At 42.0% G+C, this 17,350-nt stretch overlaps 1 protein-coding gene across 1 annotated transcript in view; it reads right to left on the bottom strand.

The window, feature by feature from the left end:
- The window catches only part of LOC138287166 (uncharacterized), a 110,285-nt gene that overhangs the window by 8,950 nt on the left and 83,985 nt on the right, over positions 1–17,350 (bottom strand). The gene's annotated exons all lie outside the window — the stretch shown is intronic.

The raw sequence follows: 17,350 nt of genomic DNA, 5'->3' as shown, positions 1-17,350 counted from the left end.
GCATCCTTTATTTAGTAATCTATTTTCAGCACAGTAGGGGAAGCAATTCTGAATGTGTAGTGCCCCAAATGCTCTGTGTTATTATGGATGACCTCGTGTGACCATAACAGTGCAAAAGACCATAATTTCATCAAACACAAACTAATGTGCTGGTTGAAGGCACTAGCAAATTAATCAAATTCTTCTTTAGGTTGTGGTTTTGTAGCTAAAAGACTCTCCCTGTAAACATTATGGATATATACCATATCATAAGATTTCTCCTGGTCACTTCTGCAGCCGTCCCAAAGACTAGTATGACCCACATGTTTATGTTAAGCATCCAGTCCTATAGGCTATAAGGCACACTTTAGAGGTGGCTTAGCTCACGTATGTACCTAGGTTTCTTTGATAAAGGTGTTTTTCCCTGCCATGGGTCCAGCAAAGCAGAATGTTCCTCTCCAAACACATATACTTTTGTCATAGATTTGGGTGATGTAAATATAGCCCATGTATAACATTTACTTACGATTGGTGCATATACTGCACCTTCTTCCAATCACAGTGCACAAAGTCATAAAACTAGACAAACCAGACAGAAACAAATGTGGTGACCACAATAAATTATGATGTCCTTTCTTACAATCTATACAGATGTTTTTTGGGGAGTTAATGGTAGTATTAATGGTTTCGTATTTTATTCAAATTACAGTTATATTTTATCTCCAGCAACACCTTAATAGTTGTGTGTGTGTTTTGTGTGCATGTGTTTGTATTTTAGAGGTGTGTGAAGTTGCAAAAAAAGAAAAAAGGACTTGTGCAACATCAGGGATATCCCTGCTGGCACTCAAGGCCATAAATGTGCAACCACTGTTATCACTGGTAGCTAATATTAAACCTGAAAATAACAAAGTCCCCTGCTAGAGACAAATAGGTGACCACCAGATGACAATCAAAAGAATTTTAAAAAGCTCAGATTTGACTATTTCACACATAAAATGAAAACAATATGCAGCTCTTTCTCTTTGCACACCCTAGAGCCGCTATCTTCACCTGCATTGCCACCTATTTCCCCTTCTTCTTTTAGAATTTTCTCCTCTGTTGAAGAACTTATGTCTTCCATTTAGCCTCCTTAGTGTATGTTCTTTGCCATGGTAGACCTTTGGCCTACCGGGCATTACAGGCTATCTGTGATACATCTATTTTGCCTGCTTTTGACACCTCTTCCATGTAAGCATGCTTTAGAGATCCCCTCCTCAAAAGACCTACTCTTGCCCTTCTATTTTGATTTTTTTTGTCCCATTTACATTTAGCATTCAAAATTCTAGAAAAGGCTATCAATAGGATCGCTCAAATCTTAAAATATCTGGGAGCCTATTTATAAACCCTTGCACCACTGGAGCGTCATTTTTACCAACGCTCCGAGGCGCAATGCCTTTCACCATGTTTACAAGGAGGTGTTAAGCCACTTCTTGTGGCTTAATGCTGCCTTGTAAATACAGCCCCTTTACATGCATCACTTAGCGTGAAAGGGTGTGCAATGGGTGTTGATGTGGGTGTTCCACCGCAACGGCCATTGTATTTTGAGGCTGTGAAATTGTAAACCTGAGGCAGAGGCAAAAACTAACGCCACCCAAGGGGTGGCATTAGCGTGACACAACAAGGAGAAATACTATAATTTGTCCTCGTTTTTGCTTTCCTATGTGTGTTGCATTCTACAGCACACATAGAAGGAGCAAAACGCCATCAATGATTCTTTTGTGCAGGATGGTGTCCCCACCTGCACATAAACAATTATTAAATAATGACAATTTGCTACTTCTATGTGTGCTGCATTCTGCAGCACACATAGAAGTAATAAATCACTGTCATTGATTGTTTATATGCAGGAAGGTACACCCTCCTGCACATAAATAATAATTCCCTGCAACGCAGACACCCTGGCACTACAGTGCCAGGGTGTCTGCGTTGGTGCTAAGCAGCTGACTTTAACCTCATTGCTAGGGGGAGCACAGGGGTGCACCATTTTTCATAAATAAGGTGCGTCCCTGTGTTTCTAAAGTGATGCAGCGTGGCGCTGCCAATTTTGGCGCAGCACCACACTGCACCACTTTCTTGTAAAAGAAGCCCCTGGTATTCAGTCCAATTTGGTTTCCTTCCTTTTCACAGCAATAAATCCGCCTTGATCCCTGTCTTTGACTATCTTCATTTGCTGGTGGCCCAGGTATATTTTATGCACTGGTCCTCTTGGACTTGACTGTCACTTTTGATATAGAGTTGCAAGTAAACATTTTTAAACACTTGACTGAGGCTGACATTCAGGGCAGCACCCTGGCCTGGATCAAGTCAAATCTTTCCAATCATGCACAAGCTGACTAGCTCTCCTGTTTTTATCCAAAGTTCATACCCTTTCAAATAGTGTCCCTCAGTGGTCATCTCGAAGCTCCACACGTTTCAGTCTGTACCTCTTCCCCCTGGCTCAGCTTATTCACTTTGTTGGGTTCATGTGTTATTCTAGTAACATACTGATTCCTATTTCCCTAGAACAGCCTGATGGTTCTAGTGCAAAACATCAATATTGCATGTTGATGGATGTGGAGAGGATAAGTGGCAACTCCTACAAACGTTACACAGACAAGGTTGCAATATTAATAGTTTTAGGTTACAATAGCCCTTAAGCTTCAATTGTTCTAGTTTCTTTGGTATGCAATTTAGACATCCATCTCAACCAATATCTCTCCATAGCCACCCAAGTCAACAAACGTTCTTCTATTTATTTACTCCTTCTAACTGTCTTTAGTCATCTTGCCTACTATAATTCTCTTTTTTTAGGTTCACCTGCCTATGTATTACAGTGCCTTCAACATATCTCAGTCTTTTCAACCGCTGTTTTTCTTCAGCCATCTAAAGCACTTTTTAGGCTGCCATTTGTCAACATTATTATTTTTAAATCCAATTTGGCCTTATGCCATTACTTGCTACCCACAATCTCAGATATTTTGCTGCACATCTCTGAGTTGTTTCCAGGATTTGTTGTGCATTTGTGGGTGGTAAGGTATTCTCACTCATAGCTGCTAAGCAATGTAACCCCTTGCCTAACCACCTGCGAGATATAAATCAGTTGACACCCTTTGCAAAGTCTTGAAAATCTGGCTTTTCACTGGGTAATTGCATCGGTATAAGTAATTTCTCAGTTTCTCTGACTCATAGCACCAGAGCACCTTATAGGGAATCTCATGCTTTAGTAAAGCTGTATAAAAAAAGAACAGGTGATGGATGGAATACTGAACAATGTCAAACATTCAACCCGATCACTGATCTGGACCTCAATCCATATTTTTTTTGCTCAACACACCATTTCCGGTTTGGACCCAGCCATATGCAAATCAGGCTTGACCCTGGTCCCTATGGAAACAGTCCAGCCCAGTCTGTCAGGCCAGGTCCTCCCTCAACTGGAAACAAGCATCCTGGGACTGGTTTTGGGGTATTACCTCTCATCAGCCAGGTTAGTTTGAATCCAGTGACATTTCGGGCCCAGGACCCACGTCTGGGGATACCTTTCTCACTTAGAGCAACAAATGCTAAAAGAAAAGATGATGGACAGAACGCTGAACAAAAGCCAAACACTCACCGCCAGTAACAGATCTGGGCTTAAATACATAATTTTTTTGCTCGCCACGCCATTCCAGTTTGGACCCAGCTATACTCAAATTAGTCATGACTCTACTTCCCCATGGGAGCAGTCCAGCCCAAACTGCAAGGCCATTTCCTCCCTGGACCAAAAAACAAGCATCCTGGAACCAGTTTAGGGGTATCAACCCTAATCAGCAAGGTTAGCTTGAATCAAGAGGTATAGCGAGCACAGGATCCATGTCTGGGCATACCTTTCATACTTAGTGCGACAAATGCAAAAAGTACATATGATGGATGGATTGCTGAACAATATCAAGCATTCAATCCCAGTTACAGATCTGGGCCTAAACCCATTGTATTTTTGCTTGCCACACCATTCCAGTTTGGACCCAGCCTTATGCAAATCAGGCTTGACCCTGGTCCCTGCGGAAACAGTCCAGCCTGAACTGCCAGGTCAGGTCCTCCCCAGACCAGAAACAAGCATCCTGGGGCTGTTTTTGGGGTATCACCCCTCTTCAGACAGGTTAGCTTGAATCCGGAGGCATAGCGAGCGAACACAAGACCCATGTCTGGGCACACCCTTCCCACTTAGGTCGACAAATGCAAAAAGAACAGATAATGGAAAATGCCTGTTTTTGTATGGTCACTCGCATATATTTGAACTGATACTGTGGTTTTTGTGACTTTGTGCACTGGGGCATTGATAACCAGACCCAGCGCAAGTTCTCTGGCCCCCCAAACATGGTTAAAATGTTGAAATTGGCTATACTCCTATTGGCCATAATAAACATATCTATAAGTCCCTAGCATGTGATACAAAAGTATCCCCAGGACCTGAAAGTTTAATGTCACTAGTGGACTGCAGCACATATTTTGTCATCACTAAAGTGACAATGAAAAACATGAGCCAGACATGCCCTTGCAGACTGATTGTGCTGTTTTAAAACTGCTTACTGCACCTGGCAAAATAAACCTTTTGCCAGGCCTAAAACTTCATTTCTAATATTCATAAGTCATCCCTAATGTAGGCTCCAAATGCCCGCAGGGCAGAGTGCAAGTAGGACAAGTACATTTTATATTTCACATGTCCTGGCAGTGAAAAACCTTAAAAGTCATTTTCACTGTGGCAAGGCTTACTCATAGGAAAGCACTTGGTTGCAGGTTCCCAAAACTGAGACAAAGGGAAAGTGGTTCACCTTCCACTGGCAGGATGGGCATCTGGGCTGTGCTAAGAAACTTATTTAACTTCAAAGGATGCTTACCCTGTCACTGTCGAATGTATCTTTCATTTGAGCCTGCCCTCATCTATGTTTTACTATCCAGCCAGGCAGGAGAGGAGCTACCCCCAACGCTCATCTGGGATGACCACAAGGGAGGGTTTTTTCAATTTGTATCATAAACACATTTCTGGGTGGACATAGAGAATTCTGCACAGGAGAAGAGAATGGTTTTATGTGGAGAGGGGCACTGTGGGTTAGTTTACCATGCTGAAAATGTGGGTAGGGTAATCTCTGAGAACATTTACCCCACTGGTAAGCGAGTGACCAGGCGATTGATCTACCAACAGGCTGGCACTGTGCATAATTGTGGCACCTTGACCTCAGAACACTGCAGGACCCGTTGTAAACTGGAAGGAGAACCCTAAGGGCAGACACGTTCCCATTTGTACTGAAGAGTTAAGTAATCTTAGATTTGCCCTGAAACATTTACTCCTTTTGGTCAAAGAGAGACTAGGAGTGTCTAAGGTGTTCCCCCTTTCTCAGGCTGGTGAACCCTGCAAACCTGGGCACTCACCCAGCCTTCCTCACAACCCTTTCTGGACCTATGGAAGAATAGAAGTGAAAGAGGAATGAACCTACTGTCTATGACCTGAGAGGAGTGCTGAAGGAGTGGAAGGTCTGGGCCTGATCCTCCTACTTCCCGAGACAAAGAAGTGGAACAGAAGTTTTGCAGAAGATTTGCAGACATCTTTTTGGTATTATTTCTATGCATTTCACATTTAAACCACATACTTTTGCCACTGACCATACACAAAGTTGGATACATAAAAAAATAACTGGAAGTACTCTGACCTGGGCAACTCTTTTGGTAACAGGAGGAGTTTGATTATTGGACTTTGTCTGGATTCCTGTATGCCTTCAAAGTTGAAGCATATCGACCTGTTGTTGCACACCATAAAGTGCTTTGTAGTGCCTAAGAAACTTCTAATAAATTTGGGCAGGCTCTTTCAACCTAGTTTCAGTTCCATTATCAAATAGGAAGATAACCGTATTCTGCGTCTGACACTCACGCGTCTGCCAGGCTAACAATATCCTGGCATACTCGCTCTCCTCATACACCTTTTAAAGATAGGTTGGATTTCCTACATAGCTGCTCTCATGATAATAATCTTGCATGTTCGCTCTAGCGAGCTTAAGCACTGCTTTATTAGTAGCTCCCTTATTAGGGAATATGCCAGATTTGCTTGTCGAAGAGTGGTCACCAAACTAGCCTGACGAGCGCCAAGTGCCCTTTTATGCCTGATGCTCCGTAAAGTTATTTGACTGTGTATTGTTGCCTTAAATGCTTCCCAGACACAATCTACACTAGTGGACCCAGCATTCAGTGCAAAATAGCTCATTATCTCACTGTTTATTTCCTTGCACCATTCTTCATTCTCAAGGTTAACCTTATCAAAATGCAACCTCAGAGTGGGCCTCTCAACCTTTATTCCAAGGATAGCCATCTCCACGAGGAAGGGGCTGAAAAACTATTTGGAGTCTGGATATAGTTACTTAGTTTCAACTCACAGTAGAACAAAAAATAATCTAGTCTAGCAGAGAAGTTATATTTCCCCTAGACAAAAGAATACTCGGGTTTTGTTGCATGCTTCCCACGCCACAAATCAGTTAAACTCAACATTTTCATGCATTCGGATATATGTTATGGAAACTGTGGATGATCTATGTGAACTGATGGTCCCATGCACTGTTCAGATGACGTTGTTTAAGGTATTAAAGGGTACAGGGTATGTTCTCTTACTTTAAATGGCCATAGAGGTGCACCTTAGGACTTTAAAAGAAGGTGGTCTTACCTTGCCAGATTTGAAATTACATTATTTTGCTAATTTTGCACATTGCTCTTATAGATTTTTCAAAGAAACTCACTGTAGTGTGAGTGTAGACAATTATTTGGTTAATTAGAGTTTTCAGGAGTGTAAGATTGTGGATTTTCTGCACCTCACAAGATTCCCAAAAAAGTTAGGTATAAGACCTTTGGGTGGCTTCTTAAATGTAAAGATCAACTGTGTAAACATTACAATATTCCTGTCATTAATGGTACAACTTGCCTGGCCAATATTTGGGTCAGGAATCATCTTGACCAGGTGAGATTCCAATGGATATAGTAAGGTTTTAGATTTATTAAACTCAGCAAGCTGGAAAACTTGGGAGGAACTAGAGCACTCAATTCGATACTGATGCAAGGGTCTTTTATTCGTATACAACAGTTTCGAAACAATTTAGACATTAACAAAATTTGGGACACCTTAGAGTTGGCTAAAGACTGGATAATGGAATAGGATAAATATGCTAAATTTTACATTAATAAAAGGAGCTGCATTTCATAGAATGTAGTTTTACGCAAAGTGGTTACTTTATAGATCTTCTGTATTTCTGCACAGAATAAATTCCCAGATATCTCATAGACGCGTAGGTGCTTAGCGAAGAACCGAGCCAATTGGACTCATATTATCTGGGGGGGGGGGCGTGTCCTCGAATAACCTCTTTCTGGGCAGAAATTCAGATGCACTGCTCACACACTTCAGGGTTAAATCATGATATAGATATTTACACTGCAGTCGTTGTGTACTTTCAAGATATAAATATTACACTTTGTTGAAAAAAAAGATTGCTCATAGGTGCATTGTAACCAGAAAATTAAAGAATTAGGACATCGGTATGCACTTAGATCTGGATTGCTGAAGAACTTTTGAAAGTATATGAGAAATTTCGGGCTAGGTGATATAGTGGCAATATTAATGTGATGTCTATTGGATGCTGTGGACTTGTGCAATTTGTTCTTTGAGGTAGTCATTCATTTTATTCCTTTGACACTATACTATTTATATTATATAATGTCATGATGCTGTTTATTCTTCTGCAACACTATTACCTTCTTACGCTATATGAATTCTCCCCCCACCCAAAATCTTGAAACTAAAGAATTACAGGCATGTTGAAAGATTAACATTTGATTTGATAGTAACTCCTCTTCATCTGGTAATTCTTGACATAAATTGGTTGGCTGTTCTTAATTGCTTCAATAATTGGTCAGCTAAAATGTTCTTTTTCGAATTTGAATTCAGTATACATCATTGCATTTGTATTGGAGAAGGTAGCCTGATTTCAATGCAAACAAACAGTATGTCAAAATCTCTGCAAATTGTAGCTCTCTTGAATGATGATATTCTGACAAAATATAATGACTAGATGTCATTTCTAAATCAGAGAATATAACCTTAACTGCTCACACAATATTGGACCATGCAATAGACTTAGATCTTATTTCTGTTCTTTTTTATATGTAAATCCCTTTATCTCTGATCCCAGCAGTAAAAACAGAGAGATGAAAAGAAAACAACAATACATTACGATATCACTGCATTGTTACAAGAGGCAACAATATCCAGAAACATCCTGTCTCATGGTTGTTCCTACCAACAGATAAGCTCACTACTCAGCACTTTCCTAAAAACTACATTTTCTGATACTTTTCATTGTTTGTTTTTATTCTCCCTTTGGGAGACTTTATCCCTGTACATTGCTATTTCCTCCCTTTAATCCATTTCTCACATACTAAATGTTTGCAGTTATTTCACAATTTCTATTTTGTACTTTAGAAGCTTTTTATTGGGAGAATTGTCAATCTCTTCTTTATTTTAATTATTTCTATTAAACTCTGTAAATCTCTATTTTGCATGTGAATGTTGAGTATAGTAAACAATCTTCTTTGGGCACTGAACGTTTTTTTCCTGATATTATAGTAATATGCTGCAACATCCAACACTGCCCTCCCAATTTATAATACCCATATTCATTGAAGTAGATGGATCACTAATTGAAGTTTGGACCTCCTATGCCTCAAATTCAAAAGCTTTTAGAGTAAGTAAGTGAATCCAACCAAAACTAGAAATTAGGATAAATGTCTTTTAGTTCTTCAGTGATGATGTTATTTCTAGTAAAGCAATTTTGTCTGATTATTTCTCAGTGAAAAGAGTGTTTTCACATAATTTATCCAATTTTGAATTATTGTACAGTGGTTTCATAAAACACAGCTGACTCATGTTTCGCCCCTTACATGGCTGAAAGCCTAGGGCTTTCTCAAGTCTCTAATTCCAGTAGACAAGTTGTATTTCTCATTCTTATTCCGTTAATAACTCCATAGCGAACGAAGATTCATGATTCAATAACACATTAGGGTCAGAGCCATATCTGAGTTAGGTACATCTAGTCCAGAGCTAAATCCAGAGTTAAAAAAAAGGGAGCACACTGCCTCACACTCCAGCAAAAAGTTGGCCCCAATGCATCTTGGTAAATGCAGTCAGATTCGTTTCACATTAACAAAAGTAATCAAAGTCTTTCACCTTAGTCGGTGCAGCAAGTGCTGTGTATCTCTGGACACGTGTTTCTGGGTTTTGCCCGTCATCAGCAGAGAGCAGCATATTTTGTGGGGTTGCTTGAAATGCCACCAAACGTCTTCTCAGGTTTATGTACCACTCTGGTGCGCAGGTGCCTCACCAAGGCTCGTCAGCCTGTTAGCTCAAGGGAGCCGTCATTCGACACAGTGCAAAAAAAAGGGAGCACACTGCCTCACACTCCAGCAAAAAGGTGGCCCCAATGCATTTTGGTAAATGCAGTCAGATTCGTTTCACATTAACAAAAGTAATCAAAGTCTTTCACCTTAGTAGGTGCAGCAAGTGCTGTGTATCTCTGGACACATGTTTCTGGGTTTCGCCCGTCATCAGCAGAGAGCAGCATATTTTGTGGGGTTGCTTGAAATGCCACCAAACGTCTTCTCAGGTTTATGTACCACTCTGGTGCGCAGGTGCCTCACCAAGGCTCCTCAGCCCGTTAGCTCAAGGGAGCCGTCATTCGACACAGTGCAAAAAAAAGGGAGCACACTGCCTCACACTCCAGCAAAAAGTTGGCCCCAATGCATCTTGGTAAATGCAGTCAAATTCGTTTCACATTAACAAAAGTAATCAAAGTCTTTCACCTTGGTAGGTGCAGCAAGTGCTGTGTATCTCTGGACACGTGTTTCTAGGTTTCGCCCGTCATCAGCAGAGAGCAGCATATTTTGTGGGGTTGCTTGAAATGCCACCAAACGTCTTCTCAGGTTTATGTACCACTCTGGGGCTCAAGTGCCTCACCAAGGCTCGTCAGCCCGTTAGCTCAAGGGAGCCGTCATTCGACACAGTGCAAAAAAAAGGGAGCACACTGCCTCACACTCCAGCAAAAAGTTGGCCCCAATCCATCTTGGTAAATGCAGTCAGATTATTTCACGTTAACAAAATTAATCAAAGTCTTTCACCTTAGTAGGTGCAGCAAGTGCTGTGTATCTCTGGACACGTGTTTCTGGGTTTCCCCCGTCATCAGCAGAGAGCAGCATATTTTGTGGGGTTGCTGAAAATGCCACCAAACGTCTTCTCAGGTTTATGTACCACTCTGGTGCGCAGGTGCCTCACCAAGGCTCATCAGCCTGTTAGCTCAAGGGAGCTGTTATTCAACACAGTGCAAAAAAAAGGGAGCACACTGCCTCACACTCCAGCAAAAAGTTGGCCCCAATGCATCTTGGTAAATGCAGCCAGATTTGTTTCACATTAACAAAAGTAATCAAAGTCTTTCACCTTAGTAGGTGCAGCAAGTGCTGTGTATCTCTGGACACGTGTTTCTGGGTTTCGCCCGTCATCAGCAGAGAGCAGCATATTTTGTGGGGTTGCTTGAAATGCCACCAAACGTCTTCTCAGGTTTATGTACCACTCTGGTGCGCAGGTGCCTCACTAAGGCTCGTCAGCCCGTTAGCTCCAGGGAGCCGTCATTCGACACAGTGCAAAAAAAAGGGAGCACACTACCTCACACTCCAGCAAAAATGTGGCCCCAATGCATCTGGGTAAATGCAGTCAGATTTGTTTCACATTAATCCAGAGTTCACGTAGACCATCAAACGATCGATACAGACAATATTGGTTTACTACCAATAAAATCATCACTGAAGAAGTAAATTACATGTATCCTAATTTCTAGTTTTGGTTGGATTCACTTGCTTACTCTAAATGTTTTTCCTGACATCTTTGGTGTAATTTCTCCTACATTTCTACCTATGTCCTTTCTTGGTGAGCAAATCCTTGCATTCTTAGGCTGTCTAGGCAATAGCTTTGCAGCCCCTTTCACAATTTCTTTTTTTTTTTGTTTTATTTTATATTTTGAGGAGTTTCAAACTGAGAGTTCATAAATATACACAGGAAAAATAATTGATTATATATTTGAAATAAATTAAGCAAATCAAATAATCAGATTGCCCTTAGCCAAATTACGCATCTGATAGGCACCACCCTTTCACATTACCAAAATCCATTAATGTAACTGTTGCAGTGCTATCTGCCCTCAACTAGCAATACTACTACTCAGAATCCATTCTGTCAATCCAATCAGCCACTGGTGCCTAGATGAGAATTTTCATGCTTTCTAACCTTGCTGTCCTTACAGTGATATAAATTATTCTGAAGATTATACGTATACAGTAATCTAGAATGCCATTGATGGTATGTAGAAGGTTTGGGGTTCAGCTATGTTGCAGCAATGCAAATATGAGCCATCACCATAGTTACATAAATGAAATAAAGTCCCCCTTTATCGTTCACAAATTACTCATCAATTCCAAACAACATCAGCCCAACTGCTTCTGTCCCTAAAAAGCACCAAATATCTTAAAGCTCTCCTCACCCTTTTATATTCCCATATAAAATTAGTGCCTATGACCTCCATTTTGCTGAACCATTGCTGCTCAGGCTCTAGTGGTACAGCGCTACATAGATATAGGACCTTTGGCAATATCAACATTTCTATTACGTTACACCGGCCTGTGAATGTGAAGCACAAGTTATTAATCCTCATTAGATCCTTCCTGCCTTTTCCCAACATTGCGCTAAATGTTAGCTCTGTTATGTTTTCCACTTTGGCTGCAATAATTATCTCCAGATACATTGCTCTATGGACTGTATGCTCATCTATCATTTGGATCCCTTTAATATACACTATTTGTTCCTTTATTCAAAATTATAACCCACTATTTTACTGAAAGTTTCAGCCTCCATTTCTACCTCTTTAATGGCTCCTTCAGAGTCTGATATCACAAGCGCAATATCATTGGCATATGGCAATATCTTAGTGTTCAAATCATTCACTGTCACTTATTAAACCATTTCCCTTGAGCCGGGCTATAAATGGGTCAATATAAAGTGCACATAAAAGAGGTGAACATAGACATCTGTGCCTTATTCCTATAGTACTGAGATCATATCAGATTCCCTCCCCATTAATTGCAGTCTAGCAGTAGGATTGTGATACAGTGTCTGTATCACTGTTATAAAGCCAGAACCTAACCCCTTTCTCTTGAATATCTCCTATAATTAGCTCCATGTGACCTTGTCAAAAGCTTTCTCAGCATCAAGCAGAATCATAGCCACTGGATTCACTAATGCTTCTGCTGCGTTAAATCACTTAATTACTTGCCTAATGTGGTCAGTGATCCTGTAACCAGGGATAAACCCATGTTGCCAGGGTAAGACCAATTTGTCTATAACCCTGCCCAAATAGGTTGCAAATAACTTTAAATTGATCTTTGCATCACTATTAATCAGGGAGATTGGTCTATATGAGATAAGATTCAATATAAGCTTCCCCCTCTGCCTAAACACCAGAATATTAGTAGATGTCCATAAAGCTGGAGTTAAACACCCTCCTTGTGCTTTGAGGAAGATACTAACAATGTCCTTAGCCAGTACAGAATAAAATACCCTGTAAAATTCCAGCGGTAACTTACCTGGCCCTGCCGCATTTCAGGTGCCAGAGAATTGAGGCTAGCTTCACTTCATCCAATGCAATCGAAGAATGCAGTCACCTCCTCTTTTTCATCCAGCCCCCACCATGCACTACATCCAAATATAGTTCACCCAGCAAAGGAGACACATCTTTCCGATAGAGTTTTTCATAGTAGTCCTTAAATACTCCAACAATGTTTTCTGGGGTACAAACCAATTGTGCTTCCTTGTCCATTATGACATTGCTACTGCTATGTCTCTCTTTCTGTCATATACGCAGTGCCAAGAGCATGCCTACACTGTTATTATACTAAAAGCTCTCCTCCTTGTAAATCTGCTATTTCTCTGTCATTTTCCTAATATAAAAACCATTGATGCTAGGCTTAACTAGTACACTCCTTCCACAGATCAGATCCCCCTGCCCTCCAGCAATCACCTTAATGTGCAGGGATTCAAGTTCTGTGAGTTCATTATAGTACTCCTAGGTAATATTGGCCTGCTTCCTCTGATCATGGAGACTAAAACTGAGTGTCTCACCCCTAATTTCAGATTTTAGTGAATCCTAAACTATTCTCCCTGGAGCACTACCACTATTAAAATCTATACAATCTATACAATATATATATGCTACCTTGGCCCTCTTGACCTGCCATTGAAGCCACCGACATTTATTGTACAAATATGCAGTTTTCTTGTTTGTATCAAAATGTCATGGCATTTAACAAATTTCCAAAGCCTAACATAGACAGGAGCTAACTTCACCACAACCTTAATAACTAGCCCCCTTACTTAATAAGTAGCCCCCTAACCTCCTCACGCCACCTGGGCGGTTACCTGGGCACCTTTCATTAAACATCCTTCACCACTCATGACATCCAAGCTCTTTGTTGTACTTCCATTTTCCCACCCCATGACACCTTGCCCTCTACATCAATCCTACCCCACCCCCAAAATCACTTCATCCCTTCTCTACTATAACACAGAAAAGGAAGAGAGAAAAACATATCCTACTGAGAGATACAGCTAAAATCAAAATCAAGCCAACTTCTTTTATCTTACTCCTGGATATCTATGACATACTACTCAGTTCATAGTCTCAAGGAAAACAAATTCCTTCACCTTTATCTCTGACAAGTAAATATGAGTTTTGCCATTCTATGTTATTTTAAGTCTTGCAGGGTTTACTAGAAAAGATTGTGCTCCTTTATCCTGGAATGGCTTAGTCACTTGCCTCAACATCCAGCATCTATCAACTGTGGTGTGGTCTAACAAAGAAAGAGTACCCTTCTGCATAGTGCCTAGAGTCTTTCCAATCACTGCCTGTCTAAGGAAGAATTTCCTAAAAAACACCAAAATAGGCCTAGGTTTTGTACTTCAGTGTTTCTCCTGTTTCAGCATAAGTTGAAATCTGTGCGCACTTTGAAAGTTGTGATCTCAGTTCCACCCTTCTAACTCTGGAAAGGCACTCCAAAGTAGATTGGCAACAAACCTTCTTACATCGCTACCCTCTGCACTCTCCTCTACATCCAAAATCCTTAGGTTGTTATGACGTTGCTAGTCTCAAATTCTTCCAGTTTTCACTGAGTGTCCATTAACTGTGCCTAATGTGCTACCGATTGACCCTTCACTGAGGTAAGGACCAACTCCAACACTGTAGCCTGACTCTATTGCTGACACCCTATCTGAAATTTCAGAACACATTTTGGTGATCCTGCACATTGCCCCTCTAAACTACCAGGTCGGAACCCTTTGCTCACCGACTGTCAAAGCAGGATTTTACCTGATGAAACATTGTCCCTTTGTAAATGGCATTAAGGGCTGGTGCCTCAGCTGTCAAAACAACTCCTGGACTTTGCGTTTTCGAGTCCCAACCAAGCTCTCAGAGATATGCTATGTTGTCGCATAATGCCATTTTAAGCACCCCAGAGTTACCTGACCTCTCTGACCTGTCTGACTTTGAAAAAAAGCATTCCATTACCTCTGGTTCTGAGCCAGTCTTAGTAGGAATTGTGCCTTCCTTCTTTCGATTTCATAGTTTTACCCACACGGGTGGCCCATGGCCACGGGTGCCCACCTTGGCTGCGAAATCCTCCTCTCCTTGACCTCCACCATTCATAACAGGGGGCGCTCCTGTGTGGTTCTCTGTATCCCCGGGGGTCCCCCCTGCAGCCACCCATTCACATCTTTAGGACCTTCACTGGCATGCAGACCTGTACTGATGGTGAAGGAGGACCAGTCTCGTACCAATGCAGGAGGGTGAGTAGGGTCACTCGTCTGTAGTTCCTTCATTAAGACCAGCACCCCCTCCCAGGTCATAATCAGGGTCTCGCCAACAAACATAGTCTCTGCACCAAGCAGTACCTGCTGTGCATGACCCAAAATTCCTTCCCCTTTCTGTTTTGGCTTGTTGGTCACGTATCCAGGCTCGTGTTCCTGACTTTCTGTCAATATTGTTGGGGTGCCTGTCTGCTGGGGTGGATCACCCTTTCCAACTGATGTTTGTCTCTGCTCACCAGCAGACATCCTCAGCAGGTCTGCTATAGTTGATCTGGCCCACGATCACAGGAGCCCCCATGAGCCGGTTTTGGCCAACCCAACAAAGCTTTCCACATCCTGACCCTGGCCCTGGGCAGAAGAGCACATAAGCCTTCAAAATCTTCTTTTCCTGCTGCTACTAGTTTCTGCGCTCCAGTAGCCACAAAGTACAGGCATTTGTGCTGCTCCTGTAAGAGGATGCCCCAGTGCATATTTGTTCACCTCCCAGAACCAACAAGCTAACCACCACAATAACATCACACCCAAATCTCATATCTGGGAGGGAAGCTTCATCTGAAGCTTTGACGGCTTGTCAAAAAATAGCTACCTTAAAATCGGCTCTGGAGGGGAGAAGGGCTTGCACCCAGCTGTCTTATGCGGCCACCATATTGCTTCCTGCCCCTTTCACAATTTCTACTTTATTCTGTTGTTCTATTTGGTCGAATCTACTCTTTGTCCATGAAAGAGCGAAGGGTCCACAAGGATTATTTAGAAATAAATTTAACAAATTGACTAATTGTTCCATCTAAATCCACCACTGAAACATCTCTATTCTTTATTTCAAGGAATATTTCATTTGAATAATGTCCATGCATTGACTAATGTGATCGTAATCAAACTACTATCAAATGTAGTTATCCTGTACCTTTGATTTTTGATATTTTTAATGCACTTCATGAAGTCAGGATTCACATCAAACTTGATCTTAGGTTGACGGATTATCCGCTAAGAATCGGAGATTGAGATGAGTGGAAAACAGCTTTCACAAACCCTTTGGGTCATTTCGAATTTAGGGCCATATATTAAAAAAATTGCAGCTACAAACTGACCAAAATGCAGAGTCAGCCTGCTTGTGAATCCCAAAAAACATTTTGGTATGTATGAATTACAAATTGCAATTCAGTAGCACATTTCTGAATCACAATTTGGAACTGCAAATACATGGGCGGTCATTAAAAAATTGGCGGTAAAAGCTGCTTACCGCCGTGCAGAAGACCGCTAACACACCGCCGCGGCAGCAGAATTCCGCCACAGCTATTATGACCCACATTTCGGAATCTGCCAAAATTCAGACACCCACACAAGTCCGCCACACCAAAGGTCAGTGATAAACTGGCGATAACAAAACCACCGTCACGCCAACAGAAAACCCCCCACACTATCACAACACACAAATCCACGCAGCGGTCTTTCCACCGCGGTATTCCATTGGCGGTACACATCGCCGCGCTGCAAATACCCACTCTTTTACAAAACACAGCCACATTGGACAATTCCAAATACACACACCTGATACACATACACAAACCACGCCCACACACCCATTACAATAGAAAACACACACCCATATCACCCACAAACCCTTACGACAAAAAATTCCAAAAGAAGGCCAGAGAGAAACAGAACCAGCAAGAACAACAGCATCCACAGGCACACAACACCATCACCCACAGAACTTCCACGCACCTCACACAACACACCACTACATATCACCACACTTATCACCACACTCATCACCTACACCACCCCATGGCACGGCAAAGACACCCCAGGTTCTCGGAGGAGGAGCTCAGGGTCATGGTGGAGGAAATCGTCCGGGTAGAGCCACAGCTATTCGGATCACAGGTGCAGCACACCTCAATTGCAAGGAAGATGGAGCTATGGCGAAGAATAGTGGACAGGGTCAACGCAGTGGGACAGCACCCAAGAAATCAGGAGGAAATCAGGAAGAGGTGGAACCACCTACGGGGGGAAGCTGCATTCCGTGGTCTCAAGACACCACCAGGCGGTTCAGCGGACTGGCAGCGGACCCCCACCTCAACCCACAACTAACAACATGGGAGGAGCAGGTCTTGACCATTCTGCATCCTGAGGGCCTCGCAGGAGTAGGTGGAGGAATGGACTCTGGTAAAACAAATCTTAATTATTACATCCCCCACCCTACCTGCATGCCAGCACATACCCCCACCCTCACCCTCACCCCCAGCACCCCAACTCCTCACATATGTCCCAACATCACAAACCACCCATCCCAACACCAAGCCCTGCATGTAACAACAAAGCATGGACACCAATCACTAAAGCATGCCCACTGCACATACCCATACACCCCCTTAAACCATCATA

Source organism: Pleurodeles waltl, chromosome 4_1 (genome assembly GCF_031143425.1).
Source record: "Pleurodeles waltl isolate 20211129_DDA chromosome 4_1, aPleWal1.hap1.20221129, whole genome shotgun sequence".
NCBI lineage: Eukaryota > Metazoa > Chordata > Amphibia > Caudata > Salamandridae > Pleurodeles > Pleurodeles waltl.
This window is presented reverse-complemented; position numbering and strand designations above follow the sequence as displayed.